Below are 22119 nucleotides of genomic sequence, written 5' to 3' on the forward strand. Positions count from 1 at the left end.
TGATATTTGCCAGGCCTGTTCCGTGGATAGCGGTTTTACTTTCATCGTGTTCAATAAAGTCGTCACAGTGGATCTATGATACTGCTGAAAGTTGCATGACTGGAAAAGGTCTTGTGTCCCCTCTCCTGTTGAAAACTGTTGACAGCACATGATATAAAATGAATACAGCAGAGAGAGAGTAAACCAGCACAGCGACAGCAATGTGACAGTTGGCAAATGGTCACACGTAATGGGTGTCTCGGGTAATGTTAAATCGCATTTTTAAGAGGGTGTTATAATTTGCTACTGTTTAGGCATTACATGAACAGTTAGAATAAAACCCTAACTGAGGTAAATTGACAAGGGGCCGTATTTCAACGGTTACGTGTGACCATTTGCCAGCTGCCATACTGCCGTCGCTGATCTGTTTTTTCTCTCTATGCTGCACGTCTTAATTACATTGTATTCTTGCTTTAACCAGGATCCTGCTGGTGAGCTGAGCCTCTTCGAGGCCTGGTCCCTTTGCATTATTTTAATGTTATTGTATGTTAAATGTGATGACGACAAAGTATTTGGAGTAATCCTAGGCCAGTGACGTCTAAAAAATTGCTACATCACTACATCACTACATGACGTCTAATAAATTGCTACATCACTAAATCACTACATGACGTCTAATAAATTGCTACATCACTACATTTTATGTCCCTTATTCTGCTTAAGCCACGGTGATATGGTGCGTGTAATTTGCTATTATTTATGCATTTACATGAACAGCTAGAATTTGAGGTAAATAAACAAGGGGCCGTATTTCACTGGTTACGTGTAAACCAATCCGGACCGTTTGCCAGCTATCACACTGCAGTCGCTGCTCTGGTTGTTCTCGTTATGCTGCACGTCTTAATTATATTGTATTCCTGCTTAAACCAGGATTCTTCAGGTAGTTTCCACCCACCATAATGCTGGTCGCCGTGGTATAAGTGAAATATTCTTGAGTACGGCGTAAAACACCAGTCAAATAAATAAATCTTCAGGTAGACTAAGCATTCCCGAAGCGTTGTCACTTTGCGGGTTTTTTTGATGTCATTGTATTTGAAATGTGATAACACAACAATTTGTGTAAATCTATACCAGTGACGTCTAATAAATTGTAGTTAACATCACTTCATTCTTTTCACCTAATTCTGCTTAAGCCATAGTGCTAGGGCGCGTGTAATTTGCTATTATTTGTGCATTTACATGAACAGCTAGAATAAAACCTTAACTGAGGTAAATTGACCAGGTTCCGTATTTCACCGGTTGCGTGCGACCATTTGCGGGCTGTCACACTTTTTTTCTCTCTGTGCCGTATATATTCGAAGAATGACGATTATGAGTTGTGTACAGTATGTTAGCGCCCATCCAGTTTGATTGTGACGGTTCAAAGTTTGGGATGACATAAATACAAATTATTAACCTTTCTCTCATGAACACATAACTAAACAGATAACTTTTTTGAGCACAGTAAATACAAATGGTTTTAACATTTTGCTAAATAAACACGTTTAACATTTTGCATCTGTATTGGCATTGGCTACATTTACATAATGATTCTAATAGCCCCAACGTTCATATACTACATATTGGAAGTAATGAAAGCAAACATATATATAGCATTCCATGTTGTAAGAGTTTAGTACATGTACCCAGTTGTTTGCAAATTGCATGAACAATCTGTATACTACAAATCAATAAATATTTAAATATTCTCACATTAACTATATGTTCATGGCTGTTTAATACAGAAAACAGCGTATAGAAAGCGGAGTTAAATCAACACAGCGATTTGCTGGATTGTTCACATATGGTTAAACATAAACGATGAAATATCACTTCGATTAATGACAGTCTGTTAGTAGAATTACCCAACACGTCTCTAGACGCAGTTCCAGTGAAATAAGCGATATAATTTTGAGTAATGTCTTACACTTCCTATAAAACAGACAAATGATAATTAAGTGAGAACGCTTCGGATATAGACCGATGGCGTTAGATTTGAATATGTGTCTTGACGTTCACCAAGTTTTATTAACTTGTCTACAGGAAGTTGTCCCCCCTGAATCATAACTCCGTCGTATTGATTTCGGCTTCCGTGTCCTTGTGACAAGCCCTTGAACAGCTACGATGTTATAGGTTATATGAGAGCGCTGCTTTGCGTAAACTTGCTTAAATTTATCAACTACAATCTCCTAAACTCTCACGCGGTACAGTCACATACACATTGTGCTCCTCCGTATAACATATAAAAGAGAAATTAGCCCATAGCGTGATGTGTTGCAGTTGAAGTGATATCTCTGATAACCTCAAGGGGGCGGGGGGAGGGGGGTAGTAATCCTCGGGAAAAGAACCTTTTTCAGAAACGGACAAAATTCTGATATACTTTAACTAGGTGGAAACTAACAGTGGAGACATTTATGGTGTGTGAACAACCTAAACTGTTGGTGTGGCAATATCGTCCAATCAGAGCTCCAGCACTCTTCAGTTTGGAAGTAAATTTCGGACGCGTGTGTAACGTATAATACTGGTTTACTTCAACATGCCGAACCTCTAAACCCTATATCACGTCCCGACAACTCAAGGCCATACTGATGCTACACCGACCAGTTTTCTCTGGGTATGCAATGCACCAGACCAATGCAAGCTGGGTGCGTGGTTAGCTTTTCACACATTATGACGCGAGATCTGTAATATTAGAGCACCGACTGTTAACGAGAGTTTCCGAGTCACGTGGTCGGTCTGACCGAGGAAAGCCAATGGCGCACCTGAATGACCTATTCTTCGACTAGCTGGCAATCGCATTCTCGCGAGAGTTACTACAGACGAGACAATGATAGCTCTTGCACATATTAATGAGCCATTGACGCATAAATATTGGCCACAAAAATTGGGTAGCCTTATTAAAATATCACAATTCTGGCTTCCAAGTAACCTTAGAAATGCACATGGAACAAACGTGAATGATAATTCAGCAAAAGTTAAGGAATGTGATGCACATGGCGTAGTCCCATTGATCAGTAGAACAGCCGATCTATTCTTTTCATTGCTTTCTGTATATATTTGGAGCATTTGAGCAAATAAGGAAACGCTATTTTGAGCTTGGCATTTGAGTGCAGTGGATGATCAGCTCAATTTCAACGACGCAAAAGTACACGGAATGACAAATACCTTGTTTTTGTCTAAAGAAAAAACAGATTGAATATAAGCGTCATGTCCGACATTCATATACCACACGTAGTCCGTAAAGGGCGTTCCAAGTCGATAATCGCAAAATCCATTTCCAAAACAACGTTTAACACTAGCTCCCAAAGACAAAGGTATGTAAGAAATTATACAAATAAGAAATAAAGCCGGTAACGCACAAGAGAGAAGCGGTCATCAGTTTTCAATGATGCCGGGCAGACAGTGGATATTCCAGGCATGAATTGCATATCAAAGTTCAAACTTGGTCGAGTGACCTTACCGACTGATCTCTGAAAGAAGATCCGGCAGAATCAAAAACGGATCGTGTGCATCGTACAGCTGATATATCGACGTCGGCCCGATGAATAAAGCCGCATTTTCATCAGTATTGCTTCAGAATGGATTGGAGGGTTGGCTAGGTGGCCATTACAGCATTCTCACTTTACCCAAGTGTGGAAAAGATTGCCATATTTGAGTTTCTACAAAACAAGAGAAATGCGAAAACAACAGCAGTAAGTAAGCACTATTAGGTATCTGTAGCACTATAAGCCCTCTTCTTTATGTCAACTATTACGATCAAGAGTTGTAATTCGTGTGGACATGAAAACCTCTCCGTTTCTCGCCAGGTTATCCGTCAGTTCCGCTTAGTCGTGTTAACCACGCGAAGGTCATCAGTGGTATGCCAAGGACAACTGAAAATAAAAGCGATTTATTAGCATTTTAAATGGCGGACCTGGGAATTAAACTGACAATGAAATAATTAAAATATTTATGAAACAGCAGTGTACCATCATAATCTTATTATCGTAAATGTAAATATATATATCAATGAAATTTGAGAATAAATTTAGTAGATAAAGTTCGTTAGATACCAGGGTGGTGACAACATTTTTTCCTTTTACAAGAGTATCACTCTGCGTCTCTTCAACTTGAAAAAAATAACAAAAACAGAGGACCAGTTGTCTTCGAAAATACTTCAAAACTTGAGGTATTTGGTTGATTTTTTTTATTGGTGTGGCACGCCGAACTCTGGGATTTTCCACTAATATTACGGCTGACCGTTTTAGTTCAAAACATTTGTTGTAGTGACTTTCTTATCGTTACCTGTTGAGAGAGTGGTTGTATAGGGGCGGGTATTTTCGTATCTACGGTAGGTAATTGCATTCAAATGACACCACAGTTGATGTATTTCTTGTTTATGGTAGCTGGCAGATGGTCACACGTAACCGGTGAAAGACGGTCTCTTGTCGATTTACCTGAGTTGGAGTTTTATTCCAACTGTTCATATAAAAGCTTAAATAGTAGCATTTTAACCTCCCCGCTAGCACCATACTAATTTCTAATTCCGCTTAAGCCGCGTTGGTAGAGGGTGTGTAATTTATAACTATTTAAGCATTTACATGACTTTAGAATAATACCCTGGCTGTGGTAAACAGACAAAATATGGTTAAGACGTACAGCACAGAGAGAAAAACCAGAGCAACGACGATAGTGTGACAGCGGGTAAATGGCCACAGATAACCGGTGAAATACTGCCTCTTGTCAATTTAACTCAGTTAGGGTCTTATTCTAACTGTTCATGTAAATGCATAAATACATTTCAAATTACCCACACACACCCCGAGCACCATGGCTTAAGCAGAATTAGGTGAAAAAATGCAGTGATGTTAATTGCAATATTATTGGGCGTAACTGTTCTTGAAAATACCGTATTTCACCTGCAATATATGTGACAATTGTCCAGGTATCACACTATGTCACACACTATGCTGTATGTCTTTAATTATATTAATGTCTGCATCGAAAGACTTACACAAACTGGTAAATGTAATTCAAAAAGTCGATCAAATATAGAACTCTAATATATTTCACGCACGGTGAACAAGGATAAGAGACAAAATAAAAGTCTTTAGAATTGAATTACAAACGCCGCTAACGACAGTAGAGCGAAACAGGTCAGAGAGTTCACAGCTAAGCTGAGTTAGTGGGGCGTTGGCGTTACCGATGTCGTCTGCTAAAAAGACTTGTATCGCGAGTATACCGGTTTTTGTATTAAGGTATATAAGAGGGCGTTTCCTTTGTGAGAGCCGTCGTCTAGTTGTAAATGCGTAAGTTATTGATCGCCTGAGTAAAGCTTACCATTATGGTGTCAAAATTCTTTTGTGCGACCACAGACTTCACATGAACTTGGCTCTTGAAGAAAGGTTAATGGTGTTGTGAAGCAATTCGGATCATCAAGTGCGATTTCTGTCCCAGTTTCGAACTGACACTCGTCAAACGTGGTCAAAGGAATAATTTCAAGACTCAGTTCAGCTAATTTTATCACGATGAAGTTCTAGTATAGTCTGTTGTAGTTGGTACAGAGTTCAATGCACTGTGTTTAACACGGATCTAAGGGTCTCCCCTTCTCAACAAGAATTTCCCTCTGCATATTGTGTTTTGTTGCTCCTGTATCATTTATATCCTCTCCTATCTAAGTGATATTTTTTCACCCGTCTCTAAGTTCCTCTGTGATATCCCTCATCTGCACCTACATTGCATGGTAATAATGAGACAAACCAAGAATATGATGTTTAGGAATGACAAGTTTTTTTCCCTTCTCTCGCCCTTGACACATATGGTTTGGCTAATTCACTGGGCAAACTAAAATATGTAACAATTAACTCTCGACCACATTCGAAAAATTTTGAAAACATTACAAAGCCACCTACTTTTCAGCGAATAGAATGATCTGTTCGGTTTCCACCCAGCATAATGCTGGGCGCCGTCGTAAAAGTGAAATATTCTGAAATGTGACGAAAAACTCCAATCAATTAAATAAGAAAATAAATATTTTCCGAGAGGTAATGTGTGAACAAAAATTCGTAAACAGAGTTACAACATTAGAACAATATCTGAAAAGTTCGTGTATTAGTTCGTGTTAATTTAAAGTAATTCTCACACATTTACAGTGTATGTATGTGTTTCAAATAATTTTGCTTACAATATTTATGTATCTATTGTAGGAAATTTATTTTATGGGACACCATACAAAGAATTTGTTGTTGTATTGTAAATAAAACATAGTGACACAGGTCATTTCTTCTATGAAACAAACTGGTGTTATCAGTCATTTCTCGTAGGTGAAAAAAAGGCGCATAAGATGATATTTTACGTTGTGGATATATAGGCAGCAGCACGACATTAGTTGTTTTCGAAAAAAAGTCTAATAAATTGCAAAAGTAACATCTCTGCATTTCTTTTACCTATTTCTGCTTAAGCTGTTGTGATAGGGAAGGTGTACGTTGGTACTTTGTAAACATATTCACGGACAGTCAAGACAAAAATCCAACTGAGGTAAGTTCACAGAAGGTCGCATCCCATCGGTAATACGTGTACCTGTGACCATTTGCCAACTACCACACTATCGTCATTGCTCTGTTTTTTTTCTCTCTCTTTCCTGTAGTCTTTTATGATTTAACTGTACACCAATTATTGAGAAATTTCGACATTGTTTCCGTGTTGTCAGCAAGAATTATTTCACAGCTGACAATCACAACTGAAAATTAGTCATATTTTGTCACGTGTTATAAACCGAGGAGAAAAACTGTATTTTCCTGACTCACCAGCCTTTATGACGTCACGTCCCCACGATCGGGATGATCTGCTACAGGTGAAGTTAGCCGTGTAGTCATAGTTACCACAGTCAAACGGGAGATTTTCAATAGGCATATCTGCCAGCGATCCCAAACCGGAAGTGACGTTTGCTAGCGATGTAGAACAACGAACGTCCTTGAAAACCAGACGAAGATACTCCGTTCTCTTGGGATGGAACATCCAGCAGATGTTGTTGTTGCATGTCACATTCACTGGTTTAAAGGTCAGTCGAACTGCGACAGTGTCCTTAAGTTGCTCAATGGTCCCACAGTCGAGTTGGTCAATGGTAATGTACTGAAAATCCGCATACTTTAAGGTCGTGTCATTAAGGGCAAATCTCTGGAAGTGACCAATGTGCATTTTGTAGAAGCTGAGAGTCGTAAACTGTGTGTTATTAGAGACTGCATAACTTTCCAGGACATCAATCTTAGAAAAGGTCCAAGAAAAGGTCGAAATCATACTGTTATTAGAAATGGCTTTAGGTCTGATGATTGTGAAACTGGACTGATACGCCCCCAAAGTTCCAATTTTCCCAATTTGAGTAAATGCATAGCTCTTTATGTCCGACACTGAGCTCTGAACAAACTGAATCTGTCCTAGCTCAGTGATATTCGAAAAGGCATAGCTGTCTACTGTTTCCATGTACGAGGAAGCTATGATCATGGTTTTCAAGACACCAATATTTGAAAAAGCTTTTTCACCAAGTAGTGATATGTTACACTTGTATATAGTGACAGTATTTATATACCGCACATCACTCACGGCCATTGGTCGGAATTCTCTGATTTTCGATTCAAAGAACTCAATTGTTCCCAAATAATCAATGTTTGAGATTGCAGATTGGTTCAAATGTGCAATCGTACAATTATGAAACTTCAGTTTTCCGAAATATTCAATTGCTGAAATGGCATATGACTCTAAGCTCCCTATTAAACATTCTATGAACATAATGTCCGTGCCGTTAAGTCTGGAAAACGCAAATGGTCGAATTTTTCTAATAATGCTGTCAGATATCTGAAAAGATTTCAAGCTTTCAAAACGAATGAACACATCTGAAGGGATCTCCGTCAAATTCATGCTGGTAAGCTTTAAATTTGTCACATTCTTGTGAATGTCATCCGGAATGGAGGTTAAACCTGCGCATGTCATATTATTCCCGGAACAGGAACAACTTGCTGGACATGCGCATCGGCCTTCAGGTGCAACCAGTATAAGAAGGACAACGATGCTGATCCACATAATTGAGAACTGCTTCTGAAACGAAATTAAAATGACGATTTTCTGAATACTGATTTATTTATTATCTAATCAGTGTTTTTACTTTTCTGATAATTACTTAACATATTGTCTAAATACATCATCCTGAAGATGAACCTCTTTATGATTTTTTCCTCCGCAGTTCATTGCTGAAAATAATTTGGAGAGTTGACTCACCTTTGCCACAAGCGTATAGCCTTTGTGGCCTTCTTGATTGGGGTTTCACTGCGCGTTTTAGATTATCTCACGTTATTAACTGAAAAGGTCCTGGGGAAAACGACTGTACGAGATGGTTAGCGCGCTAGCGCAATGTGGTGACCTATTAACCTCTAACCAATGCAGTCGCTGTGAGTTCAAGTCCAGCTCAGTAAGTGGGAAGGTCTGCCACCAACCTGCGGATGGTCGTGGGTTTCACCCGGGCTTTTTACTCAGTATCCTCCCACCATAATGTTGGTGTAAGCCGTCGTGTAAGTGAAATATTCTTGAGCACGGCGTAAAACACTAATCAAATAAATAAAGAGATAAATATAAGTGAAAGAAACTGGTGTGCCCAGAATAAACTCTTGCCATCTGCAAGGTGCCCAAGACTTTACACGTCAACGGAACCAGCCCAGGATGAAGGTATTCCCTAGTTTCCCTAATGATGGGCAACGAAGACGAAATAAGAATCATTATACAAACACGTGGCCGATGGTAGGTAAAATCTGACAGTACATACACTTCGCATACCTTGTACGAGAAGGTACACAATCTGTAGGAAGAGTTAGATGCTGATTTGCTGTCATATTAAAATGTTATTTCATAATACTTCTTTGACCATTCAATCGATTCCTCAGGTAGGTCCGCCTTGTGCTTAAGAGCTTCCAGAGGGCTATATTTCATTGTCACTTCCGAAGTTTTCTATTTGCATAAATTCTTTGCCAACTTGGAACGGTAGGCATAGAGCACTGCTTGTGTCTTTCCAACATCAATGAAAACTGTTGACTGCTTCTATTTGCATTATTCCCTCCTATTTTTGTAATTTATATACCTTCTTAGTGTGTGTTAATTGGCCTTGCTATTATTGACCTAGACCGTGCATTTGGTACACGGCTGCTATGCGCATGCCTGCTTCTACGCACTCATTCTGGACCACTTAGTGACATTACATTTAACATCACTGCAATTTTTTTTACATAATTCTGCTTAAGACATGAAGCTGGTGAAGGGGGGGGGGGAGGTTGGTGGTGTTGAAATCTGCTATTATTTAGGTATTTTCATGAACACTTACAATAAAACCCTGCCTGATATAAATCGGCAACTATCGCAGTGTCATCGTTGCCTTGTTTTTACTCTCTATGCTGAATTTTTTTTTATTTCTGATTTTATAAAGACGACGGCCTGTTAAGTTTCGACGATGGCGATAGGAATTCATGTAGCTGTCGTATTAAATCAGGAAAAAGAGTGATATAAAAGTGTAGATATGAAACCTCGATTTAATAAAGGCGATGATAACTGACGATCTCAAAGCCACCGACTGTAGCCAAATACTCTTTTCATCCACAAGCATTTTTTTTTCATTTTCCACTGTGCATTGAAGTTCATATTTCAAACCAGTGCAGTACAATGACCATCGAACCTATCACCAGCGGATACCACTGTGAGTTCCGCCCGGTTGTTTCCACCACAATGCTGACCACCGTTGTATAATTAAAATATTTTTGAATACGGGATAAAACACCAATAGTGTTTAGGCCAATAGTTTAAGTGTAAAATCATGGCCCACTTCAATATACCGTCTCTTAGAGCAGGTATTCTACTCACAGATGTTTCTTACCTTTCTTAAGCGCAGCTAAGTCAAACACGTCCGCTTTATGTCACAACTTTCCGTCTATAAACAGGGATAAACCATTTATCTTGTACGTTGCATGGTTCAAGTGTTGTTAGGAATTTCGCCAGAACGACCTAATAATTAAACTGTGATTCGAGCCAGCGGACACCATTTTCCATACTTCAACAATATCGACCTGACGGACAATTTTCACCTGGGTATCACATATCAGACTCGTCTGTCAAACCTTTCATGCGACCTTTTAATTATTTTTGATACACTTGTGACTTATTGGAGGCTCTAAGATTTATGTCAGGGCTGTGTGTCAGTGTCAAGTAAATTTTACATATCGGCCAGAACATAAAATGAAGAAATGGTGCATGAAAACGGAAGGTATAGAGTATAAATGTCACTGAGGATTTAATATAAAGGGAAGATATTATCCTTTAAAAGGGGAGACAATTCTCAATAGAATTAAGCGTCACTATAGAGGGACTGTTAATCTGACATCCACTGCCATCGTCATTTGTACATTTGCGCATTCTAATTGCTTAAAAACAAACTACTCGACGAATGTAAAACACCTGTTCATTTCATGTTCTGATTGCATCAGCCAATTCAAACTTATTAAACTGACTACATAATGACATAATGGCATGTACATATTTGGTCATACACATGTAAAGTTATGAACTGCATTTGTATGCATGTGGTGATTGCGTCACACTTCATGACGTTTTAAGCTGCAGTATATGACGTCATGCATGTATAAAGGCACACCACGCCGGATAAAAATATTCTCTTCCGTTTGCACGTTAAACGTCATTTACAGCGTAAAGTGCTAATCTGCTATTCACTTTACAAGACGTAATGTTATAGCAATATTGTCTTCTTCATAAGATATCCATTCCTTATTCACATCAACGGCTTTGTGGGTCTTTTCCGAACGTTTTCACCGTTTACCCTCCACTGACACCATTAAGTGTTCCAGCTGAACATCCAGGCCAAGTTAAGCAGCGATAAGGTCAGAGCAACTGAAAACAATTAACAAAATAACAGTTAGTATTCTCTGGAGAGCATTACGAAGAGGTATTGCGTATTTGTACTATCCATAAAATGCTTTGCCAAAAATGTGTTAAATAAATAATGTATTATGTTGTAAAGTGGTGTGATCAAAACAATGACAAGACACAAGCCGCAGTTTCATTTGATAGCTATAGATTAGGTCTGAATCTTGGAAAATACATAGAATATAAAACCCTCCCTTTAGGAGAATGGATTTTATAAGAAAAAAATTAATTCAGTAATAGCTTAGGCAAGTTTAGCTTTTTGTAATTTAAGCTTAAGGCCATTCCCTATCCAACCAATGGATTTTTACTCAAGAAGACACGGTGAGACACGATATTTAGACCCTTTACTCATCATCATTAGACCTCATGATGATTGCCAAAGGTAAGGTCAAAATATTATCCTTGCCAACGATGTATTTTAAGCCCTTTCTTGAAGTGACATACATTCTTTACTAATCCCGGTAAATCAGCGAATCTAACGAATACACGATGGGATTGTCTACGGATGAAGTTGTACTTTCTATATATAAATGCGAAACCGAGGCGACAGGAGCCCGATTCGAACAGAAGTTCTCGTGAACTAGCTAGTTTTCAAACCTGCAAGAAAGCTTGCTCTGTGTCCAAACATTGTGGTGGTAGGAAAAATCTGCAGGAACTGGAGAAGGCTGTGCAATCTGTTATTGCTTAACAGGGGACCGCACTGGGTAATTTGGTTTGATCGATTGGTTTCTTCATTGGTTGGTATAACATTCTATTCCAGCTGATGATAGCTCTGACCAGTGAGGTCGTACTCATTGGTATCACAGAATAAAATAAGGTCATATTCAGTGGTAGCACAGAATAAATCGGGTCGTATTCAGTTGTATCATAGAATAAAACGAGGTCATATTCAGTGGTAGCACAGAAAAAAACGAGGTCGTATTCAGTGGTAGCACAGAATAAAGAGAGCTCGTATTTACTGGTAGCACAGAATAAAACGAGATCTTATTCACTGGTAGCACATAATAAAGAGAGCTCGTATTTACTGGTAGCACAGAATAAAACGAGGTCGTATTCACTGGTAGCACATAATAAAGAGAGCTCGTATGTACTGGTAGCACAGAATAAAACGAGATCGTATTCACTGGTAGCACATAATAAACCAGGTAGGGGGAAACCTACGACCATCCCCAGGTTGCTGCCTGATCCAAACACACCACAACCTCCACCCACCCCCACCCAAGTTTGACCGGAGAGGAAGCCAGCATGAGGTAGATTTGAATTCAGCGCGACTTACCGACAAGTGAACTGCGGTGTGTTGAGGGCTGTGCCGATATTAGGCAGGTGAAGTCAGTCGAGTAGTTATAGTTACTGCATCCGAATGGGAGGTCTTTGACAGGTACACCGTAGAGAGACCCCAAACCGGAAGTGAGGTTTGCGTGAGGAGTAGAACATCCAAGATCCGATAAAATTGTCTGTATGTACGCGGTTCTGTTTGGGTGAAATATCCAGCAGATGTTTGTATTACAGGTGACGTTTGTATCGATTAAAACCACTGGGCTCGATCCACTGCTGTTAAGGTACTCCATCGTACCACAGTCAAGCCTCTCTATCGTGTTGAAACTGAACACTGAACGTCCAGTTGAGGTATTGAAGAAAGCAAAGCTCTGAAGATGACCGATCACTGTATATAAGACGTTTAGCGAGTCGATCCTTTTGATGTCAGACACAGCAAAGCTTTCGAAGACGTCAACTTTACCTTGAAGCCATGAGATGGTTTTAACGTTGGTGATGTTGAAGAATGCGTAGCGACGAATGATGCCGACGTTCTGATCGATAAACTGCAGCGAATTGACGCTGCCCAAATTCGATATGGCATAGCTCTGCATTTCATTGATATTCCCGGCGTGTAACGTGAACAGATCAACTTTGGTTATATTAAAGAAAGCATGCATTTCAAGCGTGGTAATGTTGGATCTCATAATGTTAATAAACTCAATCTCTTCGATGCTGGACACTGCTTTGGAGCCGATAGTTCCTACAGTACAATCCATCCAGCCTAAAACCCTTAACGTAGTAATCCCTGTAATGGCGAATTTTGCAAAGCTCGATACGTTAGTCATACTAAAGAACAATCCACCCAGATATCCAATATTCGTGACAGCAAGACTCTCAAACCGTCCGATAATAGAATCTTGGAATATTATTCCTTCTAAATTGTCATTTTCCCAAAATGCGCGCGAAGCAACAGTTTTTATATCGCAACCATCAAATGTAATTGATGTTGCGTTCAAGCCCCAGAAGGCATATGACTGTACCGTTTGAATAAGGCTGTTGGATATGCGCAAAGTTCTCAGATTATTATATCCGAAAAATGCGTTAGACGGTACTTCAAACAGTATCATGTTTTCTAGATTGATCTGACTTGCGCTACGATCAATGTCTCCGGGTATGAAATTGAGGCCGACGCAGGTGACGACATTTTCGGTACAGGTACAGCTGTTAGGACATGCGCACTCGACCCAGTAAACAGTCAGCAGGAGTAGTAATATTTTGCTGAGCAACTTCATTTTGTCTGGTGAACCTGTTTGAAGATAAAAATAATATTCATAGGATTTAAGTTGAAACGGTATGCTGATTAAAATTCAGTTTAACGCTTTACTTGCTTAATGCTCTGCTGAAAAATTCTGAACATATATGACGTTGCGTCAGGTTTACGAATGGAGGAAACCGACTTGCCGAAAGTAAACCACTGTCCTTCGTTAGGTTTCTCACAAACCTCCTGGTGTAAGACTGCATCCGAATCCGCACGTGCTAGATACCGTACTATACAATTACAAAAAATGAATAAAATAGGTGAGATAAAAACATTAACCCTAAGTTAGTGGTAAACTTTATCAGAAGGTGACACAAATACTATATAACAAGATTTGTATAGCCAGTTGACCAAAATTCTACCTGAGGTATACTGATAAGGGGCCGTATTTCACCTGTTACGTGTGATCCTTTGAAAATTATCACACTATCGAGGCTGATTTTACCATTATACTGTAGTCTTTTGTATTGTATAGCTTTACAAACCAGGATTTTACACGTGGACCAAGAGTCCCCGAGGCCTGGTCCATTTTTTTTTTTTTTTGGTTCTCTTGTCACAGTTTATTTTACGTGATGACAACACAGCTTTTTGACTAATTCTAGGCCAGTCACGTGTAACAAATTGCAATGAACTTCATCGGAATGGGTAACTTCCTACTATTTAAACATTTGAAGAAGTGAGTATTAGCTAACTATCACACGGTGGTCGATGCTTGGGTTTTATTCTCTATGCTCTAGTTTTTTTTTTTTATATTTTATAACACGCCCCCCTCCCCTCCAAAACCCACGAAGATATTCTACATAAATGGCTCACAGATATAAATGTTCATTATGTCAATAAACAAAAGGACATATGTAGATGTAGACAAATTGAATGACAAGTTTAAATGTAAAATTCGAAATCAACCAGACTGAGGTTCATGTCATTGAAGTCGCTTTAAACTCTAAATACTGTTTTTAAGGCGTCGAACGCACTGAAATTATGGCTGGTCGTTTTAGGTCTGTTATACATTGTGAGAATTTTCCCGTAATCTGCCTCGAGGATCACAGACCTGTCTTAGATTCAAGTCAAGCTCAATGTAGCGACTTGTGTTTTTATTACTGTGAGTTTTCATATACTTTCTTGTCAGAATTTAAGCTCAGGCATTCGATTAGAAATCAAATAAATAAATTACATCGGAAATGTAACTGAGACTACTTTATGGTGGATATAGATAATCTTACCTGTGCCAGAAAACAGGAAGGCAAGAAATCTCTCCGAGTTGGTTGTCTGTCTTTTTCTCTTTCTACCTCTCGCTGATCTTAGATTCTTACATTTCTAAAAATAGGAATATCAGATATGTTTCAAGCGAGCGTAACTTGAATCATCTAAACAAAACTAAGGTAAAGTCCTCACCTACAGCCTACTACCTTACAAAAACTATTGAACCATGGGATATAGGTGAAGAGTTCATTGTGAGTCAGTGGAAAGCTATTCACTTTTAAACGGATGTCTGCTGTATGTGTTTGTGACCCAAAACTGGACTTTTATTCACGGTTTTATTTAGAGGAACCCCTGTGCCTTTCGATATACGCCTACAGCGACGTAAATGAAGCGTATGAAAAGCTCTTTTTGATTGGATGGATAGGGGTGGGGCTTTAAGTTCTTTGTGTGACCAATGGTTTGCATAACGGGCTAATGACACTAAATATCGCATAACATAGGAATGTTTTGAGTATTAGCCAAATTTACACATCTATTTATTTGACTTGCTCAATGCGATAGTCGTATATACGTATACTGTGACGTATTGATATGTATCTGTTACTCACTTAACATTTCTTCTTCTTCAAAGAGTCACGCTCTCTTCAAAGAGTCACGCACTCCAAAGCCTGTAACAGTTGTGGAATGGTCCTTATCGATATTACGAAGAGTTTCACTTTACGCTTTTAAAGACAGACTTGTTAAAGACATACAAATTGAAGACTTTGTTTCATTCCGTAAGTAGATCTTTTAATCATTTATTGCAGTACGGTTTTGATTTCATTGTAACTCTTTGTTGACATTTTTGGCGCTGGCCAGACACCCGACAATAAATGACCAAAAGACACATGCATATTTAATGCAACAGGTGTAGTCTATTTTAGGTTGACCTTTCATTTCATTTTAAAGTGAACATTTTTACTGACCTGTTTAAGTGTCTCTTGGCAACGCTTGGTCTCTGTGTTGTATATAGACTGTCCACGGGTTATGCGTTTATTTCTATCAAAAAATTTTGATGTATAATATTTCAAAATCACTGTGATCAAATACTGAGCAGTGTAATAAAATGTGATATCATATTACACATGTACCATAATGCTGGCCGCCGTCGTATAAGTGAAATATTCTTGTGTACTGCGTAAAACAGCAATCAAATGAATAAGTATTACGCATGTATATCCATTCATCTCTGAATGAAACATACAGAGATTAAAGGAGACGAAAACATAAAAATGATGCCAAAATCAGACGGAAGAGCGTGAAAACATTTTTGCTTATATGTTATTTAACATTTTTTTCGATTTTTCGATTTATGTATGTGTATATATACATCCTCTTTGCATAATAATGATCTAAATAAGGATGTGAGGCTTGTCTAATAAAGGACCAAGTATGGGAATCGCCCAAGAAACTGTACACCGTAAGAAGCGACACGGACTATAACTGTGACCGACAGCAGCTGATACACTCGTAAGGCTAACCAGGATTAACATATGACTTCACTACAGTTGCCACACGTTACGTAATGCCATGGATTAGCAATTATCCACTCTAATTCATGATAACGCTTATTTAATGCGAGACAGCTTGTATCCTTAATCACACAAAGATGTATTCTGCCAAAAAAAAAACAAACAAATCCCCACAACTATTCAGCACTGAGAGCAAAACCAGAGCTGCGACGACAGTGGGATAGTTGGGAAATGTTCACACGTAAGCAGTGAAATACGGCTACAGCATAGAGAGTAAAACCAGAGCTGCGACGACAATGTGATAGCTGGCAAATGTTCACAATTAAGCGGTGAAACACGGTTACCGCATAGAGACCAAAACCAGAGCAGTGACGGCAATGTGATAGTTGGCAAATGTTCACAATTAACCGGTGAAACGTAACTGTTCATGTAAAATGCTAAAATATATCAGGTAAAAAAGATGTAGTCATGCTTGTTGCAGTATATTAGACGTCACTGGTCTAGAATTACTCAAATACGTGTTGCCATCAGATTTAACATACAGTAACACTAAACAGAAAAGGTAAAGATCACCATTAATGAACTGTGCATCATCTGAAAGGCCATTTTATGCAGATTGCAAATACGGTTTTCATGATTCAATCAAATTTGTTTACGGTCGGTTGGCATTGAGGCTCTGCAGTGAACTTTTTAGGCCATATTGATCAAGCCGAAGCAGGGTGACGTCACGAATTCGTTAAAATGGCTGCTTAAAACATCGCTTAATTTCTATATTTCAAAATTAATCGCAGATATTCATGAGGTACTACACATGTATTCATGCTGAACGTTGAAATATACACAATCAATGGATCGCGTAGCAGCTAAAAGCACGTGACAGTTTTAGCCTATGCTAGAACAATGTTCACTGAGGCGATGAACCTGAGTTCAGCACAGCTTTAATTTTCAAATTTTCGACCTGAAACTGTTTATCCTCCTGTCCATGGAAAGTTTCCTAGAATTTACAAAAGTTACCGAATTGTGTACTTGTGCCTACCAACATAAAGGAAGATTCTGCTAGTGGACAAAGAATCCCCGAGGTCTGGTGATTTTGCATTAGTTGTATAATGTTTGCATGATAAATACTCCGCATTTTCGGCAATTCTAGACCAGTAGCGTCCAACAAAGTGCAGCTAACAACCACGTATGTTATTTTACCTATTTCTTCTTAGTCATGGTACTTTGCTGCTATATGTATTTATGCGTGTAGTTAGAATAAAATCATAACATCTTGATTTTAAAATCTTGTCTTTTTTTACCCTCAATACATCTCATTGATAGGCCCGTCACGCACCAATAGACAGATACATCTGTTCTGAAATACGACCACTCGACCTTGTTAAATTTATCTATTATACGCCTTTCTTCCTAGAACACATGGGTTCTTTATAACCTCTCGAAAAAACACACTTTGCCCGGTTGTCAATGAGCGACACTTGTCGCGACTCCGCAGAGGGGACACTATCAACCACATGCGCGTCCTTGAAACTTATCAGTGCATGCGCGTCCTTAAGACTCCCGGAAAACAATTATCGTCGTCATTAACTGAACAATGAGGCGTGTTCGAATCTCGTTCGAATCCAGGATGTTTGTGACGTTACTTACTTATTGCCGTTTGCCTTCTCAGAGCTCTTTCCGTTATATTTTGCTTCTTTCTACGTATAAACCTAACCGGTGCCGGAGAGAAAGAGATATTAGAGAGAGAGAGAGAGAGAGAGAGAGAGAGAGAGAGAGAGAGAGATGAGAGAGAGAGAGAGAGAGAGAGAGAGAGAGAGAGAGAGAGAGAGAGAGACGTTGGTAAATACTTGATCCAGAAATAAATAAACAACTATTCAAGACTGGTTCATAATATGTCTCTTAGACGCCTTTTTTATTTACCACGACTGTTCATATATTAAAAGTGGCCTGTAATATTGATAATAAGGGCGTTTCGGAGAGTACCCTACACTAAATAGTTCCGTGAAATAACTTTTGCCATTTATATTTAAAAGATCATGTGACTGACATGACGAAAACATACTACATACTACTAAAAAAGGCAGCTGTTAATTTTAACAGAAAGTCTGAGAGATGCTAGAAAGTATTCTGTTATTATCATACAATGTTCTGTCATATTCAAGATAATATTCTGTTAGTCTGATAGAATCTTTTCCTAGCTGAGTTAATAGAATGTGAGTGTGGATTTGAACAGAAATTGGTGCAACAGCAGAATCCATTTTAGCAAATTACTCAGACAACAGACTTTCTGTTAAATTTAACGTTTATTTTTTGAGGATATAGATGAACGAGATCAATCTTTCAAAACGTAGTAAGTAAAATATAGTACCAAAAACCCTCCGAGGCGAATACTGTTATTACTTGTGTATGCATTGTCAATCGATTTTGAACTGCCACGCAGAGAAACAAACTGGGCAATAAACTTATTACAACGTACAATTTTAATGTAGGCCTGTATTTTGTTGTGAATGTAGGCAGGTGAATACAGACAGGATTTGCCTGACTTAGACGATTGTGTAATTTTTCAGCTGTTCGTTCTGACTGAAACAACTGTCTCGTATGCGCAGTGCACATGCGCGAAGAGTACAATTATACGTAATGACGGAAGTAAATTATGGCGCTCAGTTTATGATGAGACAATTAGAAGGTAGACAATGTCCCTTGTGGGAAGGGGAGGGGTGGGGTAATTTGAGCGTACGCAAATAAGTTATGGCGCTCAGTTTATGAATAGACAATTAGCTGCTAGACAATGACCCTTGTAGGGGGGGGGGGGGGAGGGGTGTTGAGTGTAATTTGAGTGTTGTTAAGCACAGGTTCACATACAATAATGTAACCATATATGCTTGATGCTGAGCGGTCTACTGTTTGATAACTGTCTCACGGATTGCGCTTTGTCCAATGAATCGTCTTTAAAGGCTATGAATACATAAAGAATGGACTTGAACTCACAGCCATCGCATTAGTGGGTTTGGGGGTGGTGATGGTGGTGGTGGGGGAGGGGTGGGGGTGGTGCTCAAGGGTCATTCCGCCGTGCTGGCGCGTTAAAACCCCTCGGCCACGGAGGCCTCCCTAAAAAGTCGGTTATGTAAGTAATGCTAGAATGGAATCCGTTATTGCAGCAGATTAGTCTGTTAAATATAACACACAAATTAAATAATTCAATAATCAGCATTGTATTAGACTAACAGGACTATGTGTTGAATGTGACACAGTAGTATGTTATATAACAGAATACATTCCATAGCATCACTGAGACAACAGATTTTCTGTTAAGATTAACAAGATTAAGTTTTGAGTGTATGCCTAAACTGTATGGCTAAGCTGAATTTTAGATATGGTGCATTTGTTCAAGCGCGATAAAGCTGCAGGCTGCAGGAAATTCTATATCCTTTTAAATTACAAGATTTATGCTTATCATTTGGTAAAATGTAAAATTTATCGGACTTTTGAAAGTGCAGATGAATTTTTGCCTCCACCCCTCGCCCCAGATTTTACAGCTTCCATGGTGCCAGAGCGGCACAATGACCCAGGAGCCTGTAACCAATGCGGTTGCTGGGAGTTTCAGCCCAGCTCATGCTGTCTTTCTCTCTGGCCGTATGTGGAAAGATCTGACAGCAATCTGCGGATGCTCGTGAGTTTCCATCGGGCTCTGCACTGTTTCCTCCCAAAATACTGCGGACCACCGTCGTATAGGTAAAATATTTCTTTAGTATGTTGTAAAGCACCAATCAATCAAATAAATAAATAAGTAAAGCTTCTATAGCCTAAACGGATGGTTGTCAGGAAACAGATACTTACTCTATATTACTGGGCAATTTGTATCAACTTCAGTAAACGTTGATTAACAGAAATTCATCGAAAGTTCTTACCTTTTTGAAGGTGTCACATAAATATCGCCCGGATGTAGGTCACATCGTTAACAGTTTATTACGATTAGCATCCTGTAAGTTTCCACGCCATTTTCCTTCTGCATTTTCATTTCATGTGAAAACGTACTTCACGCCAAGAGGATCGTTTGTTTACAGGGAGCCCTCTGATAATTTAGCCATGTTGTATGTCATGTGAGTAGTAGTCATTACAACAGTCTGAATTCCAGGCAAGTGATAACATTATCTGCAATTATCATGTGATTTTACACCAGGGACGTCCAATAAATGATGTAACTATAACATCACTGCATTTTTTTTTACCTAATTCAGCTTAGAGCTTAGGGCGTGGAGTTTTTAAGCAGAATAAATCCCTAACTGAGGTAAATTGACAAGAGGCCGGATTTCACTGGTAATGACTATGTGCCAAGCTATCACACTGCAATGGATGCCCGTAGACTTTTATATCATTATATTACACATGACAACTACATGGATATAGAACGTAATACGGTACTGGTTTGGGACGACTGAATGTATCGTTCAGAGGTTTTTAGCACAAAGTTTTGACACGTCGTCTTTGCCGTGCTCTTGGCCTTCAGTGAGAGGCGTTACGTGGGATGGGCTTTGACTGATTCATTGATCCGGCGATTGATTCCATGATGTTTTTTAATTCTTATTAACGCCACGCAGAAGAATATCTCCCGTATGCGATGGCGGTCAATTTTACGGTATAGTGAACGTAGAGGAAGAGAAAAGTTCACAGCAATAAACAGCATTTTATTCGTGTGGAAATCTCACGAGTGGCACGAGAGTTTCGATCAGGGGTATCAAACAGCGGACAGACCTGTCATTTTACACTGGATTTACGTGGACGAAAGTTGAACCATTTAATTATTATTCATTTTGACCCTTACCTGTACCAATGCATTCCAACATACAAATCAATACCTAAGGAATACCCGTTACATATGATTTATCTTCCATTATCAGATCACAGTTGCCTTGTAGACACTCGTGTCAAACCGAGAAATACACAGTATAAAGCCACATGTCTTCCCTCAATTTTGTAGCCCCTTCTCTCAAAATCTCGTGTCTCTTGCGAGATTTCTGAGGAAAACAAAACAGCTTAGTCATGTGGATTATTGTGTTACTATCGGTGAAGCGTGCCATCCCGAGATAAAGGATATCACGTGTTTAAATTATCCATCATACGTAAACAGGTTTCTCAATTTTCCTGGCAAGACACGGCGGTTTCCTCAAGTGTTTGTTCCGTTTCGTCCGACGGTAATTACAACATGCAACGTGAATTAATCAAGTAAACAGATAAATAAACGGTCTGATCAGGGTTCTACAAAGGAATGTTAAAACTTTTATAGCAATATCAGTAATGTCTATCCATGGTCACTAGTATTATTAAGTAGATATAGAGGACACTAGTGTTAAAAGAGTTGCAAGATTTACTTCCCTTTGTAGAGCACTTTTGATTATTTCATTAATGCACGAATATATTTATTCATTTGAGCGGTGTTTTGCGCCGTACAGTTTTACTACAGTACGACTGCGACCATCGTAAGGAGGAAACCGGACAGACACTGCTTAGAAAGCACTCGACCATTCGCAGGTTGCTGGTAAACCGGTGCACGATTTATTCCAAGCATGAAGACAACAGCTAAGTGCATTCGTTTTTGTACACGTAAAGTGTTGATAAAGAACAAGTATCAACAACGTAAGTAACGCAAAATCCGTTACAGAATTTGTGCAAAGATTTACAAGGTAAATGTCAAATATTGGTTTACGTTGATAACCTTTAAATGAATCACAAGATTAATCAATTTTAATCTCATGAAAATCAGACGTGAAAACTATACATATGGCTAAGTAGATATAACGTTAAATCTACGCCAATCCAATGAACCCTCTTTGAACGGAACGACCCAACCGTTGTACCAATCAG

General features: G+C 39.0%; 1 long non-coding RNA gene across 1 annotated transcript; it reads right to left on the reverse strand.

Moving 5' to 3' along the window:
* Window positions 1-14813: 14813 nt before the first annotated feature.
* On the reverse strand, window positions 14814-20304 carry LOC135480135 (uncharacterized). Its single transcript, XR_010445904.1, has 4 exons — window positions 20166-20304; window positions 15715-15787; window positions 15358-15417; window positions 14814-14863 (listed from the first exon to the last, which is right to left on the reverse strand). It is a non-coding gene; the product is annotated as an uncharacterized LOC135480135 (long non-coding RNA).
* Window positions 20305-22119: the final 1815 nt, after the last annotated feature.

The sequence above is a fragment of the Liolophura sinensis genome, chromosome 13 (genome assembly GCF_032854445.1).
Source record: "Liolophura sinensis isolate JHLJ2023 chromosome 13, CUHK_Ljap_v2, whole genome shotgun sequence".
NCBI lineage: Eukaryota > Metazoa > Mollusca > Polyplacophora > Chitonida > Chitonidae > Liolophura > Liolophura sinensis.